Here is a 16,548-nt window from a genome sequence, read left to right as displayed (position 1 = left end):
TGTAAGGCAATGAATGGAACCGAAGTTATACTGAAGAATCTTATGCATCTTTCCCCAGGATGGAACTATGGAGGAGATATTTGAAAAAATGTTTCTGGCTGGCCCTGTAGTCCAGTACATGCATTATCATATGGTAAATGCAAAACTGCCCAATAGCCGTGACGAGTGGGTAAATGGATTAACTTAAGAGTTTATGAATTGCCCTTCAGTTCTTTGATTTCCAAGGCTGCATTAAATTCCAGAAAATGTTTCTGTTCCTTCTGACCTTGTTCACTCCCCTTCACGGACTGGATAGGTGTAAGCAAAATGGCGGAAACTAAGTTGAGGTATCGCTACCACCTATCCAGTCATTATAGATAAGTGAAAGAAAAGGAACAATGAGGGGATTTGATTCATCTGTCCTGGGTAGGTGTGTTTTACACTGGGTGAAAGTTGATTCCATTCGTTTTGGAACCGGGCTGCCTCCCGGCGTGAGCCAGGTGCCCGGTTCAAAGCCCACGGCGAAGTCGGCTCGAAACAAAAGCCACGTAATTACCACGTGGAGTAATGAGTAGGATTCTGTGTTTTCACATGCAAAAGGTCCCGTGTGGCTCAGTTGGTAGAGCATGGCGCTTGCAACGCCAGGGTTGTGGGTTCGATTCCCACGGGGGGCCAGTACAAAAAAAGTATGAATGTATGTACTTGTAAGTCGCTCTGGATAAGAGCGTCTGCTCAATGACTTAAATGTAAATGTAAAAGTGATTGCTGTTGATAAAAACACTTTATCTGCCTTGTTTGAAAATTCTAACATTTATTTAATGGAAAGAGATGTTTCTGGACAACGTACCATGCTGCCTTGTTGGCAAAATGACAGAGTGGGGGAGATTACTGTTCAATTTGAGAAGAGTGCTCCTCCCTCACTGCTTTTGTCCGTTTATGTCACGGGCCATAGACTTGTGCCCAGCGGCTCAGCATAATCCAATCTGCCTAATGTTCTGGATTGACATGTAGCACAAGGGAAAGAGACACTGGCACTGTGACATCAATTCTTGGCTGGGGCCTTGGGTTGGGTGTCCATGTACTTGCAGATGATTGACAGCATTACCTCATCAGCACCTCCTCCAATGAACAATAACCTGGCATCTCTGCGAATAAAAAAGAAAAGAAAAACAAATTAACACTGGGGTCGTTCAATGACAGTTATAGCCTCGGCCACATTCTTAAAAAACATGGAAACCACGTACTAGTTTTGTCCATGAAGTACGACAATGGGGACTATTTCTGATTAGATGCTTCAATTATTAAAGTTTCATTTCCTGAGCAAAATTACCAATCCGACCCAGAATGTTCATGGAATGAACTACTGTAGTAAAGTCAACATCACTGATGCGTAACTGTATTGACAAAAAAAATGTATCAAATCAAATTGTATTTGTCACATGCGCCGAATACAACAGGTGTAGTAGACCTTACAGTGAAATGCTTACTTACAAGCCCTTAACCAACAATGCAGTTTTAAGAAAATACCACAAAAAAAAAGTAAGAAATAAGAATAACAAATAATTAAAGAGCACCAGTAAATAACAATAGCGGGGCTATATACAGGGGGTTCTGGTACAGAGTCAATGTGCAGGGGCACCGGTGTTGAGGTAATTGAGGTAATATGTACATGTAGGTAGAGTTATTAAAGTGACAATGCATAGATAATAACAGAGAGTTGGTTGCTCAACTGGTTTAGCCCAAACATGAATTTCCTCCGTACACTATCTATCTGCACATTGCATATGAACAGTGTTTGTACATAGAAAGGTTTTGTGGAAGTGATGAAACGGAGATCTTTTCAACTAACAGTGACAGTGACCCTTGACCCCCAGATGCCTATCATTGAATGTCTCAAATGGCACACTATTACCTAGTGCACTACTTTTTACCAGGGCCTATAGGGCTCTGGTCAAAAGTAGTGCACTATATAGGAATTAGGGTGCGTTCTAAGGCGAGGCGACACAACAACCAATGGTTGCGTGCCACGTAATCGACTGTCATCGACTGACAAATTGCTATAACATAGATGTGGTTAGTTTATACTTAAAATACCTATCCAGGTGTTAGCAACATCTAAGCTCTGAAACACAGCCCATGTCTCATTGCCTTGATTTGCCACATCAGTGTACAGTAGTAACAACGATACAGTAGTGGACTACTGTGAGAAGTAAACAGACCTTTACTGCATCATCTGACCAATGAAAGAACAGCATTCGACAGTGGCTCCATAAAACCCTTTTGGAGTTTGCTAACACTTAATTTGCATATCAGCTAATAAACAACTTATCATAGTTTATGCATGTAGCACTTGTTAATACATCCATGAACAAATTCTATAATATAAATAATATGAACTTCTTGAATGGTTAGCAAACAAAACATTTAGTAATGGCTTATGACAGGTTTATAAGCAGAACTTGTAACCTCCACATAAAGTGTCGCAGAGTTTATTCAGTTCTTTGACAAAGAGTTTGCTCCAAAATGCGTCAGGGAATTAAGCTGCCGTCCTGAACCTTCTTTTAGATTTTCTTCTTCTCCACTCACCTGTAAAACCTGCTGACGAGGACATTGCTGGTGAAGCCCATTCCTCCCCAGTACTGCAGGCAGCTGTCCCCCACCTACCTGGACAGATGGCCTGCCTTCAGCTTAGCCATGGACGCCAGCTTAGTCACATCGTTGCCCTTGATGTACAGAGCTGGGGGGACACAAGGAGAGGTTGGTGCCAAAAAATGCATCTTGTACATGTAGTTGTAATTCATTGATGTTGCTGTAAGTTTGTGGCTGTATCTAACATCTTTGGTGGTTCCTTTCCTAAGTCCTTAGTGCTCACCCTCACCAATCGAGGCCTGTCAGATCAGTGTAGACGGATGGAATAGGAGAATCGGTACGTGGCCAATGGCCTCAGTCTGTGTCTGCCAAACAGATGCCTCTCTGACTCAACAGTGATTTCTATACCCGATGAGGCAATTAACAGCTGCACTAGTGCATTGAAACTACTGTCTGCAAAATTGGTTGCGCATTATTCAAACCCCACCAAAGGCCATGGCCCTAACAGTACTCTATGTGTCCAGTCTCATGACCATTAGATTACGTGTTGTGTTACTGAACCATTGCAAACACTAGTAGGTCCAGCTAGCCTAAAGTTTACAGCTTACGACAGGGTTCCCCAACTGGCGACCCACGAGCTGAATTTGGTCCACGGGTGAATGTATTTGGCCCCCCAAGTTTTTGTTGTTGGACATAAAAGACTAAAAACACCAGCAAATCAGCTCCAAGTGATTTTAATTTTGGAAATCTGTTCCAAAGTATTCCCATGCATAATAGAGAGATATATGTGATCATATACAAATGTAATCAAGGTTTGAAATTATTATGTTTTAGTCAAATATTATATCTGTTTGGGCTTCATGTGGTCAATTTGCAGTCTACTAATTATTTGTAATTATGTTCCGGCCCCCTGACCATCCGCTCAAGAAAAAATCGTCCCGCGCCGGGATCTAGTTGATGATCCTTGGCTTACATCATTTTGAATCGTATATACCCTGCACTTGCTGATTATATTTATCTGGTTTGTGACAATCTGTGTGTATGCATTAAAAGGCCCAACCGCAAACAAAATTTCCCCATGGAAATCAGTCATAGTCCAAAATAGCACCCTATTCCCTATGTAGTGCACTACATTTCACAATTTCCCTATGTAGTGCACTACATTTGACCATAGCCCTATGGGTCCTGGTCAAAAGTAGTGCACTACATAGGGAATGAGGTGCCATTAGAGATGTAGTCATTACCTTATCTTGAATAGACCCACCTGTGGAGCGATGGAGGAGGGAGTGCAGCAGCTCGATCTCTGTCTCCAGCTCAGCCAGTCTGAAGTGGACTGACTGGTGGTAGAGAACAGACATCTTGCAGATCTTCCTCTGTCTGGTGTACTGAATGGTGTCCTGGATGATGTTGTCCCTCATGGTTACAACTGAAGGGGAAATGAACAGTAAAATAGAGACATTTTTTGTTTACAAGCGTTTGAGAGGATTACAGTTGCATCACGACCTGGTACGGGAATTGGTCCGTCTATGACTGCAAGGCCCTCCAGCGGGTGGTTAAGACGTCCCAGTACATCACTGGGACCATGCTCCCACCTATTCAGGAAATGTTCTCGAAACAATGCCTGAAGAAGGCCCACAACATCATGAAGGACAAAACACACATCCCAGCCACGAGCTGTTCTCTCTCTTACTGTCGGGCAGATGGTATCAGAGCATGAGGTCTGATACCAACAGGCTCAGAGACAGTTTCTATCTACACTGAACAAAAAGCTTATTTCTCTCAAATTGTGTGCACAAATTTGCTTACATCCTTGTTAGTGAGCATTTCTCCTTTGCCAAGATAATCCATCCACCTGACAGACGTGGCATATCAAGAATCTGATTAAACAGCATGATCATTACACAGGTGCAACTTGTGCTGGGGAAAATAAAAGGCCACTCTAAAATGTGCAGTTTTGTCACACAACACAATGCCAAAGATGACTCAAGTTTTGAGGGTGCATGTAATTGGCATGCTGACTGCAGGAATGTCCACCAGAGCTGTTGCCTTAGAATTGAATGTTAATTTCTCTACCATAAGCCGCCTTCAACGTCGTTTTAGAGAATTTGGCAGTACGTCCAACTGGCCTCACAACCGCAGACCACATGTAAAAACTGCAGTCCAGGACCTCCACATCTGGCTTCTTCACCTGCGGGATCATCTGAGACCAGCCACCCGGATAGCTGATGAAACTGTGGGTTTGCACAACCAAAGAATTTCTGCACAAACTGTCAGAAACCGTCTTCACCAGGGTCTTGACCTGACTGCAGTTAGGTGTCGTAACCAGCTTCAGTGGGCAAATGCTCACCTTCGATGGCGACTGGCACGCTGAAGAAGTGTGCTCTTCGCGGATGAATCCCGGTTTGAACTGTACCAGGCAAATGGCAGATGTCAATTTTGTGAACAGAGTGCTCCATGGTGGCGGTGCGGTTATGGTATGGGCAGACAAGATACGGAAAATGAACCCAATTGTATTTTAGCTATGGCAATTTGAATGCACAGAGATACTGTGAAGAGATCCTGAGGCCCATTGTTGTGCCATTCATCCACCGCCATCACCTCATGTTTCAGCATGATAATGCACAGCCCCATGTCGCAAGGATCTGTACACAATTCCTGGAAGCTAAAAATGTCCCAGTTCTTCCATGGCTTGCATACCACGGTTGAATGGCGGGAACCTGGTTACCAAGATTTCCCGGGATTTACCTCCCAAAATCACTCCCTTTTAAATAAATAACTACGAGAAACCGGTAAATTATAATAAATTATTTATATGAATAGCATGGCGTGAAATGGAACTGTTAAATTATATGCAATGTCTAAATCTGGTTTCTATACAGCCTCTGCATGAAGATTCCTCAACGCTCAGGGTGGAGACAGAAAGCCCATCTCAGTATGGAGCACAATTCACAATGTCTGTCATCTTATCATGGTCACTTTTTCTTGTGACAGGTAGGCCTATGCTACAGTAATATAAAGACAGAATGCGTGTCTAATTTACCCATCTCCATCTGACTTTATTTGTAAAGAAAATCTTTTGTTTTGTTTTTTGTTTGACCCGTTCCTGTAGGTTCATGCTCTACAACATTCGCAGAGTACGACCCTGCCTCACACAGGAAGCGGCGCAGGTCCTAATCCAGGCACTTGTCATCTCCCGTCTGGATTACTGCAACTCGCTGTTGGCTGGGCTCCCTGCCTGTGCCATTAAACCCCTACAACTCATCCAGAACGCCGCAGCCCGTCTGGTGTTCAACCTTCCCAAGTTCTCTCACGTCACCCCGCTCCTCCGCTCTCTCCACTGGCTTCCAGTTGAAGCTCGCATCCGCTACAAGACCATGGTGCTTGCCTACGGAGCTGTGAGGGGAACGGCACCTCCGTACCTTCAGGCTCTGATCAGGCCCTACACCCAAACAAGGGCACTGCGTTCATCCACCTCTGGCCTGCTCGCCTCCCTACCTCTGAGGAAGTACAGTTCCCGCTCAGCCCAGTCAAAACTGTTCGCTGCTCTGGCACCCCAATGGTGGAACAAACTCCCTCATGACGCCAGGTCAGCGGAGTCAATCACCACCTTCCGGAGACACCTGAAACCCCACCTCCTTAAGGAATACCTAGGATAGGATAAAGTAATCCTTCTAACCCCCCCCCCCCCCCCCTTAAAAGAGTTAGATGCACTATTGTAAAGTGGTTGTTCCACTGGATATCATAAGGTGAATGCACCAATTTGTAAGTCGCTCTGGATAAGAGCGTCTGCTAAATGACTTAAATGTAAATGTAAATGTAATCACTTGATTAACGTTGCTTTAAATCAGTGCACTCTTTCGCATTCTTTGTCTCTCTCTCTCAACTCCATTCAAATTGCATCCAAAATAGATCATCCTGTTCTAGATTGATATATAGACATACGGTACCAGTCAAAAGTTTGGACACACCTACTCATTCCAGGGTTTTCTAACACTATGAAGTAACACATATGGAATCATGTATTAACCAAAAAAGTGTTAAACAAATCAACATGTATTTTATATTTGAGATTCTTCAAAGTATCCATCCTTTTGCCTTTGCCTTGATCTGCTGCACCAGAATCGTATGTGACATCTCGCTTTATCATGGTCTGAATGATGTGCTTAATTCCAGTCCATATAATACAGTATAATACAATATAGTTCAGTAATACAGTTCACACTCAAAAAGATTAGCCTATTGGAGCTAGTTTCATTTATTTACCCGAGCATATAGTTAGCTACATCTATGAACTTTTATGTTTTTCTGTCATATTGTCACGACTTCTACCGAAGGTAACTCCTCTCCCTGTTCGGCGGCACTCGGCGCTCGGCGTCGCCGGTTTACTAGCCGCCACCGATCCCTTTTTCCTTTTCTGGTTGTTTTGTCTGTGTTCCTTTTCACACCTGGTTTCAATTGCGTTTATTTCTGTGTGTATATAGGGTACCTGTTACCTGCCTTCTTTCGTGCGGGATTAAGCTTGTGGGTATTTTGCGCTCGTTTATCGTTGATGTTTCTCGTTCTCGTTATTACGCACGTGTAGTTTATTTTCGGAACTGAGTTTGTTCCTCCGTGAGTTTGGCACGAGTTTCTGTTTTGTTTTCACTATTTAGGCACTGTGATCTGTGGGACCTTATATAGACAGATCTGTGCCCATTTTGTATTGGTGGACTATGTATAATTAATTATTATATTAAACACGCTTCTTAGTAATCCCTGCTCTCCTGCGCCTGACTCCTACACCTCTCACCGAGACGCACGTTATCACAGAATCCCGCACCATATATGGAGTCAGCAGGAGCAGACGCACTCCCAGGGTCAGTGGAGGAGCGAGTTCAACACCACACGGCAGTGTTACACCGGCTGGGGACCGCCATGGATCAGGTGATGGCGACGATGGAAAGATGGGAGAGAGGTGGCCTTCCCACACCTTTATCAGCCACACCCCAATCAGTACCACTACCCTCTCCTTCATTGCCTGAGCACAGTGGGATTCGACTCGCCCTCCCGAGGGAGTACGATGGGACGGCGGCAGGGTGCCAGGGGTTCTTACTCCAGATGGACCTATACCTGGCGACTGTTCGTCCGGCTCCTTCGGGAGGTGAGAGCGTGAACGCCCTCGTCTCCTGCCTCTCAGGTAAAGCCCTGGAGTGGGCCAACGCGGTATGGAACGATCCTGACTCGGCGAGGGACCACTACCCAGAGTTCACCCGCCGCTTTCGGGCCGTGTTCGATCACCCACCTGAGGGTCGAGCGGCGGGTGAACAGCTGGTCCATCTGAGGCAGGAGAAGAGGAGTGCTCAGGACTTTGCTCTAGAGTTCCGGACCTTGGCCGCTGGCGCGGGATGGAACGACAGGGCCTTGATCGATCACTATAGGTGTAGTTTGCGTGAGGACGTCCGTAGGGAGCTGGCCTGTAGAGACACCACCCTCTCCTTGGACCAGTTGATCGACATGTCCATTCGGTTGGACAACTTGCTGGCGACCCGCGGACGTCCAGATCGGGCTCTGTCAGTTCCATCCCCCAGCTCCACCACTCCAACACCCATGGAGCTAGGAGGTGCTGCAGCGAGGGCGACCGGAGGAGAGGGCCTTCCCTGTGCCAGCTGTGGTCGCAGAGGGCACACTGCTGACCGGTGCTGGGGGGGTCCTCCAGGGAGTCGAGACGCCAGGCCGAGCACTGCTCGGACACCTCAGGTGAGTCGGCACCAGACTCACCCAGAGCCCCCTGTTGGTCACATGTATGTATGGATTGTTTTTCCTGAATTTTCCCCTCTTTCCCGGCATAAGGCGCTAGTAGATTCAGGCGCGGCGGGGAATTTTATTGACCGCGGTTTAGCGCACAGGTTAGGGATCCCCCTTGTTCAGCTTGACAAACCCTTCCCAGTGCACGCCTTAGATAGCCGACCATTAGGGTCAGGGCTAGTCAGGGAGGCCACGGCTCCACTGGGTATGGTCACGCAGGAGGGTCATGAGGAGAGAATTAGTCTCTTCCTCATTGATTCTCCTGCGTTTCCGGTGGTGTTGGGGATCCCCTGGTTGGCCCGTCACAACCCCAGGATTTCGTGGCAACAGAGGGCTCTACCGGGGTGGTCGAAGGAGTGCTCAGGCAGGTGTGTAGGAGTTTCCATCAGTGCTACAACGGTGGAGAGTCCAGACCAAGTCTCCACCGTGCGCATTCCCTCAGAATATGCCGATTTGGCTATCACCTTCTGTAAAAAGAAGGCGACCCAATTACCACCTCATCGACGAGGGGATTGTGCGATAAATCTCCTGGTAGGCGCTGCACTTCCCAGGAGTCACGTGTATCCCCTGTCCCAGGAGGAAACGGTGGCTATGGAGACATACATATCTGAATCTCTGGGGCAGGGGTACATTCGGCCCTCCATCTCACCTGCCTCCTCGAGTTTCTTTTTTGTGAAGAAGAAGGAGGGAGGTCTGCGTCCGTGCATTGACTATAGAGGTCTAAATTCCATCACGGTGGGGTATAGTTACCCGCTACCTCTCATTGCCACGGCGATTGAGTCATTTCACGGAGCACGGTTTTTCACAAAACTGGATCTCAGGAGTGCATATAACTTGGTGCGTATCCGGAAGGGAGATGAGTGGAAGACAGCGTTTAGTACCACATCCGGCCATTATGAGTACCTCGTCATGCCGTACGGGTTGAAGAATGCTCCAGCAGTCTTCCAATCTTTTGTAGACGAGATTCTCAGGGACCTGCACGGTCAGGGTGTGGTGGTTTACATCAATGATATTCTGGTCTATTCCGCTACACGCGCCGCGCATGTGTCTCTGGTGCGCAAGGTACTTGGGCGACTGTTGGAGCATGACCTGTACGTCAAGGCTGAGAAATGCTTGTTCTTCCAACAGGCCGTCTCCTTCCTTGGGTATCGCATTTCCACATCGGGGTTGGTGATGGAGTGTGACCGCATTGCAGCCGTGCGTAATTGGCCGACTCCAACCACGGTAAAGGAGGTGCAGCGGTTCTTAGGGTTTGCCAACTACTACCGGAGGTTTATCCGGGGTTTTGGGCAGGTGGCTGCTCCCATTACGTCACTGCTGAAGGGGGGGCCGGCGTGTCTGGGGTGGTCGGCTGAGGCGGACAGGGCTTTTGGTCACCTGAAGGCTCTTTTTACCTCGGCTCCCGTGCTGGCGCATCCGGACCCCTCTTTGGCATTCATAGTGGAGGTGGACGCATCCGAGGCTGGGGTTGGAGCCGTGCTCTCCCAGCGCTCGGGTACGCCACCGAAGCTCCGCCCCTGTGCTTTCTTTTCTCGGAAGCTCAGCCCGGCGGAGCGAAACTATGACGTGGGGGATCGGGAGTTGCTGGCTGTTGTCAGAGCCCTGAAGGTGTGGAGACATTGGCTTGAGGGGGCTCAACACCCTTTTCTCATCTGGACTGACCACCGTAATCTAGAGTACATTCGGGCAGCGAGGAGACTGAACCCTCGTCAGGCAAGGTGGGCCATGTTTTTCACCCGATTTAGGTTTACCATCTCCTATAGACCAGGCTCCCAGAACGCTAAGGCAGACGCACTGTCCCGACTATATGATACGGAGGAGCGGGCCATCGATCCTGCGCCCATCCTCCCGGCTTCTTGTCTAGTGGCACCTGTGAGGTGGGAGGTGGACGCAGACATTGAGCGAGCCTCACGTGTTGAGCCTACTCCACCACAGTGTCCAGCGGGACGGGTGTACGTTCCGCTGGAGGTTAGAGACAGGCTAATTTGGTGGGCTCACACGTCCCCCTCCTCTGGTCACCCGGGGATCGGTAGGACGGTGCGATGTCTTAGTGGGAAGTACTGGTGGTCCACTTTGGCCAAGGACGTGAGGGTTTATGTGTCCTCCTGCTCAGTGTGCGCTCAGTGCAAGGCTCCTAGGCACCTGCCCAGAGGGAAGTTACAACCCCTTCCCGTTCCACAGCGGCCTTGGTCACACCTGTCGGTTGACTTCTTGACCGATCTGCCACCATCACAGGGCAACACCACGATCCTGGTCGTTGTGGATCGGTTTTCTAAGTCCTGTCGTCTCCTCCCTTTGCCCGGTCTCCCTACGGCCCTACAGACGGCGGAGGCCCTGTTTACTCACGTCTTCCGGCACTACAGGGTGCCTGAGGATATTGTTTCTGATCGGGGTCCCCAGTTCACGTCCAGGGTGTGGAAGGCGTTCATGGAACGTTTGGGGGTCTCGGTCAGCCTTACCTCTGGGTTTCACCCCGAGAGTAATGGGCAGGTGGAAAGAGTGAACCAGGATGTGGGTAGGTTTCTGCGGTCGTATTGCCAGGACCGGCCAGGGGAGTGGGCGAAGTACATCCCCTGGGCAGAGATGGCCCAGAACTCACTCCGCCACTCCTCTACGAACCTGTCGCCCTTCCAATGTGTGTTGGGCTATCAGCCGGTCCTGGTCCCATGGCATCAGAGCCAGACCGAGGCTCCTGTGGTGGACGATTGGGTGAGACGCTCAAGGGAAACCTGGGAGGCCGCCCACGGGTACCTTAAACGGGCCGAAGGGCGGCAGAAGGCCAGTGCCGACCACCACCGCAGCGAGGCCCCGGTGTACACACCGGGGGACCGGGTCTGGCTCTCGACCCGAAACCTGCCCCTCCACCTGCCCTGCCGGAAGCTGGGTCCGCGGTTTGTGGGGCCATTCAAAGTCCTGAGGAGAATAAACGAGGTGTGTTATCGGTTACAGCTCCCCCCTTATTACCGTATTAACCCCTCGTTTCATGTGTCTCTCCTCAGGCCGGTGGTGGCTGGTCCGCTTCAAGAAGATGAGGTGCGGGAGATCCCTCCGCCCCCCCTGGACATCGGGGGGGCGCCGGCGTATGCAGTTCGGTCCATACTGGACTCGAGGCGTCGGGTTGGGGGTCTTCAGTACCTCGTGGACTGGGAGGGGTACGGTCCGGAGGAGAGATGCTGGGTGCCGGTGGAGGACGTACTGGATCCACCTATGCTAAGGGAGTTTCACCGCCTCCATCCGGATCGCCCTGCGCCTCGTCCTCCGGGTCGTCCTCGAGGACAGCGTCGTCAGGAGGGGGGTACTGTCACGACTTCTACCGAAGGTAACTCCTCTCCCTGTTCGGGCGGCACTTGGCGCTCGGCGTCGCCGGTTTACTAGCCGCCACCGATCCCTTTTTCCTTTTCTGGTTGTTTTGTCTGTGTTCCTTTTCACACCTGGTTTCAATTGCGTTTATTTCTGTGTGTATATAGGGCACCTGTTACCTGCCTTATTTCGTGCGGGATTAAGTTTGTGGGTATTTTGCGCTCGTTTATCGTTGATGTTTCTCGTTCTCGTTATTACGCACGTGTAGTTTATTTTCGGAACTGAGTTTGTTCCTCCGTGCGTTTGGCACGAGTTTCTGTTTTGTTTTCACTATTTAGGCACTGTGATCTGTGGGACCTTATATAGACAGATCTGTGCCAATTTTGTATTGGTGCACTATGTATAATTAATTATTATATTAAACACGCTTCTTAGTAATCCCTGCTCTCCTGCGCCTGACTCCTACACCTCTCACCGAGACGCACGTTATTACACATATGTCATGTGCAGTAACCTGTATCATTTATTCTATCCTATTGGATAATGGCACAATTTTTTGGGCTTGGGCTCATTAAATGTATTTAATGTAGGACTCATAAAATGTATTTAATGTACGGATGATCAGACTCAGGTAGCATCAGGCTTGAATTTTCGATCAAAGCTCTATTCAAATACAGACACAGGCCTATTTATATGCTTTATAAGCTTTTGAATGACACTTCCGGTTTTGGAGGGAAATACCGGGTTACCTGGGAGAAAGTGATTTATTCTCGGGATGGAACATGTAAAATACCAGGAAAATATTCAAGCCTATTGCATGCTCACCAGACATGTCACCCATTGAGTATGTTTGAGATGCTCTGGATTGACGTGTACGACAGCGTATTCCAGTTCCGCCAATAGCCAGCTACTTCGCAAGGTCAATGAAGAGGATTGGGACAACATTCCACAGGCCTGATCAACTCTATGCGAAAGAGATGAGGCAAATGGTGGTCACAGCAGATACTGACTGGTTTTCTAATCCACACCCCTACCTTTTTAGTTTTAGGTATCTGTGAACCACAGATGCATGTCTGTATTCCAAGTGAAATCAGTAGATTAGGGCCTAATTTATTTATTTCAATTGGCTGATTTCCTTATATGAACTGTAACTCAGTAAAATCTTTGAAATTGTTGAATGTTGCATTTATATTTTTATTCAGTATACAAGCCATGAGACTCCTGAACACTTGAACTGGACTGACCAGCTGCTCTGATTCTCTGCACCTTACACACACACACACACACACACACACACACACACACACACACACACACACACACACACATCACAACTGCTGCTACCCGAATTGATAAATAATTGCTAAATACTGCACAATTTAAACACCCTTCCCCAAAAGAAGTGTAAATATTGGACTATAAATTGTGACTCCTTGTATTATACTTGTGCTAAAATGTTTATTCAACTGAGACATTTACTTTATGTTCATATTCTTATATTTTATTATTTCTTATTGTTGTTGCATTGTTGAGAAGCAACCTGCAAGTAAGCATTTCGTTGAATGGTGTATACCATGTGTATCCCGTATATAAGACTAATACAATTTGAAACTTAATGTGTGCATTCCCGCACCAACAAGCTCTGTAGCAGGATAGCTAACGCTAAAGTCAGGACCTTGACAAACTTAACAATGAGTGAGTGATGACCACGAAAACGCACAAGACTGAAGGGGTTGGGGTAAATGCGGATGACACATTTCAGTTGAAAGCATTCAGTTGTACAACTGACTAAGTATCCCCCTTTCCCCTTTATAGCTATGTTCAACAAGTATATTATTCTGGCTTTACCTAGCTCTGTTAGTGATGTTTGACCTTTTTTCATTTTTAAAGAACTAATTAACCTGATTTTGTCAGACAGCAGCTCTATAGAGATGATAACTTAGAATTAAATAATAAAGTCATCAAATAAAACAAATGTAACATACGCAACAACTGAAATATTTTATTAAATTAAAGTTGTGAATAAACTGTGGTTAATAAGTGATAAGCAGCAATGGGCAGTCACTACCATCATGGGACTTTTATTAATTGTTTTATTCTGTGTTGTTACATCATTCAACCCACATAATGCATAGCGCATTTAATGTTTAAAAAAAATATCGAAATCAAACAACGTGATTTGCTCAGCACTACTTGCTAGCTTGCTAGGTAATCAACCTCTGATGCAGTGGTTCTCAATCCTCTCCGCGCGGACCCCCAGCCATTCTATGGATTTGATCTATTCCAGAGCGAGCACACCTGATTCAACTTGACAACTAATCATCAAACCCCTGATTAGATTAATCAGGTGAGCTACAGTAGTTCAGGGCTAATACAAAATTGTGAAAGTCTGGAGGTCCTAGAGGACAGATTTGAGAACAACTGCTCTGATGACATCTGCGATGATTACCTGTTTGATTACATGTTTGTTAACTTGCATGAGCTGCATTTGAAGTTGCATGTGATCGTATCCACTCCTAGGTAAACAAAGAGCTTTCTGATTCCAAACTGCGCGCACTACTTTTCATGATGCGGCCGGGAAACGGGTCTATATATATGTTGTTTGTCAATTGTATTACAGAGGGTGGAGCACGCAGAGGTTGTGATTAAGTTGGTGTGTGAGGAAGTTCATGTCCTATTTTTTCCCCTCTTTGTGTGAAACTAGTTTTAACTTAGAAGTGGGTGGATGATACAAATCAACGAGCATATACAGATATAACTGTCTGTCTATATGTGTGTGTGTTTGTGTGTCTATATGTGTGTGTGTTTGTGTGTCTATATGTTTGTGTGTCTGTGTGTCTATATGTTTGTGTGTGTGTGTGTGTGTGTGTGTGTGTCGGTGTGTGTCTATGGGTTTGTGTTTAGTGTAACAGTCAATGAATAGAAGGATAAGAAGCTACTCAGACTGATTGTTATCAAGCCCAGTCTAAATAATAATAGTAATTTGGTGGGTGCTTATATTTGTCCTATTTCGCACATATACAAGTGTGGTTTAATATGCATGTGTGAATTGGAATTGTGTTTTTTCCACATCCCACTCTCCCTGAGACACTGTCGGAGAGCAGGGTCATGGACAGGATCCGCCATTCAATGCAACCTAGGAGAAATTAGGGTTAAGTGCCTTGTTCAAGGGCACATTGGCAGATTTTTCACCTTGTCGGCTCTGGGATTCGAACCTTTCAGTTACTGGCCCAAAGCTCTAACCACTAGGCTACAGTACCTGCCGCCACTCATCAGCGCCTCCTCTAGTAGACAGTAACCTGACGTCACGCGTATTAAAAAGAAAACAGAAAAGCGCAAATCGACAAATAACACTGGGGTCATTCAATTACAGTTATTACCTTGGCCACATTCTTAAAAACCATGGAAACCACATGTATTTCGTCTATGAAGTGCGACAATGGGAACTATTTTCCGATTAGATGCCTAAATGAATTAGATTTCATTTCCTGAGCAAAATTACCAATCTGAATGTCCAGAATGTTCGTGGAATGAACTGTAAGTCAACTCTGCAGTGGAAAAACAAATGTTGTGTAACTGTATTGACTGTGATGTTTCTGAACTGGTTTACCCTGGCTATGAACTTCCTTCTTTTGTCACACTAGCTGACATGCGGAAACCCTTTGAACCCATTATGAAAAATTACGTTTGGATTAAGTTTCAAATTGACAACGTCTCTCCTTGAACTAGAAACACTTTAAGGAATACCGGAAAACCCCCACAGACGGAAAGACAGAGTAGAGTATTGGTAGGAAGGAGAGAGAGAGGCAGAGTGGGGGAGGGAGGAAAGAAACAGGACTGAATTGGAGAGGTTTGCTTACTATTGCCCACCGCCCAAAGTCTCTCTTCCTGGAACTGCAGCATCTGATATGTGAAGCCCATCCCCTCCTGACCAATGAGGTTCTTGCAGGGCACGTGCACGTCATCGAAGAAGACCTCGGCTGTGTCGGAAGACATCCCCATCTTGTCGGTCTTGCGGGCGATGTGAACCCCTGCGAGGGAAATAACGAAGAGAGAGACGGAGCATCATCATGTGGGTCTTGGATGGGACACCAGAGGCTATGCGCTAGCTCCCTAATGGAATAACACAGCAGAGTTAAATGACAATGTAAACCCTTGGTTTTAGGACACTGGCATCTGCCAAGAGCACTGAAAATTGGAGTAAACAGACGTACTATATTACAAAAATGTAATTCCACATTTTCTTGTTGTCACGACTTACGCCGAAGTCGGCTCCTCTCCTTGTTTGGGCGGTGCTCGGCGGTCGACGTCATCGGTCTTCTAGCCATCGCCGCTCCACCTTTCATTTTCCATTTGTTTTGTCTTGTTTTTCCGCACACTTGTTTTACATCCCCTCATCACTCTACGTGTATATTATCCTCTGTTCCCTCCATGTCTGAATGGTGAACGCCTCTTCCACCTGAGGCAGGGGACGAGGAGCGCCCAGGAGTTCATCCTGGAATTTCGGACCCTGGCCGCCGTCGATGGATGGAATGACAGGGCCCTTATCGACCACTACCGCTGCAGCCTGCGCGAAGATGCAGGGATACCACCCTCACCTTCGACCAGCTGGTGGACCTGTTAATTTGGTTGGATAACCTGCTGGTCACCCGCGGACGTCCAGAGAGGGCTCTGTTGGTTCCCTCTCCCAGCACCACCGCTCCGGTGCCTATGGAGCTGGGATGTGCTGCGCTCAAGGAGGCCGGAGGAGGGGCCTTCACGTGCACCATCTGTGGCCGCAGAGGTCACACTGCCAGTCGGTGCCGGGTTGGTTCCTCTGGGGGTTGAGGCAGCAGGCAGGGCACTCTGGCGTCACCCCAGGTGAGCCTGCACCACTTTCATCCAGAGCCCTCTGTT

General features: G+C 47.3%; 1 pseudogene; it reads right to left on the bottom strand.

Moving 5' to 3' along the window:
* Window positions 1-1,021: 1,021 nt before the first annotated feature.
* Window positions 1,022-16,421, bottom strand: LOC120027072 (annotated as a pseudogene).
* Between the last annotated feature and the right edge of the window lie 127 nt (window positions 16,422-16,548).

The sequence above is a fragment of the Salvelinus namaycush genome, chromosome 32 (genome assembly GCF_016432855.1).
Source record: "Salvelinus namaycush isolate Seneca chromosome 32, SaNama_1.0, whole genome shotgun sequence".
NCBI classification, from domain to species: domain Eukaryota; kingdom Metazoa; phylum Chordata; class Actinopteri; order Salmoniformes; family Salmonidae; genus Salvelinus; species Salvelinus namaycush.
The sequence above is the reverse complement of the archived record's forward strand: the minus strand, read 5'-3'. Positions and strand labels throughout refer to the sequence as shown.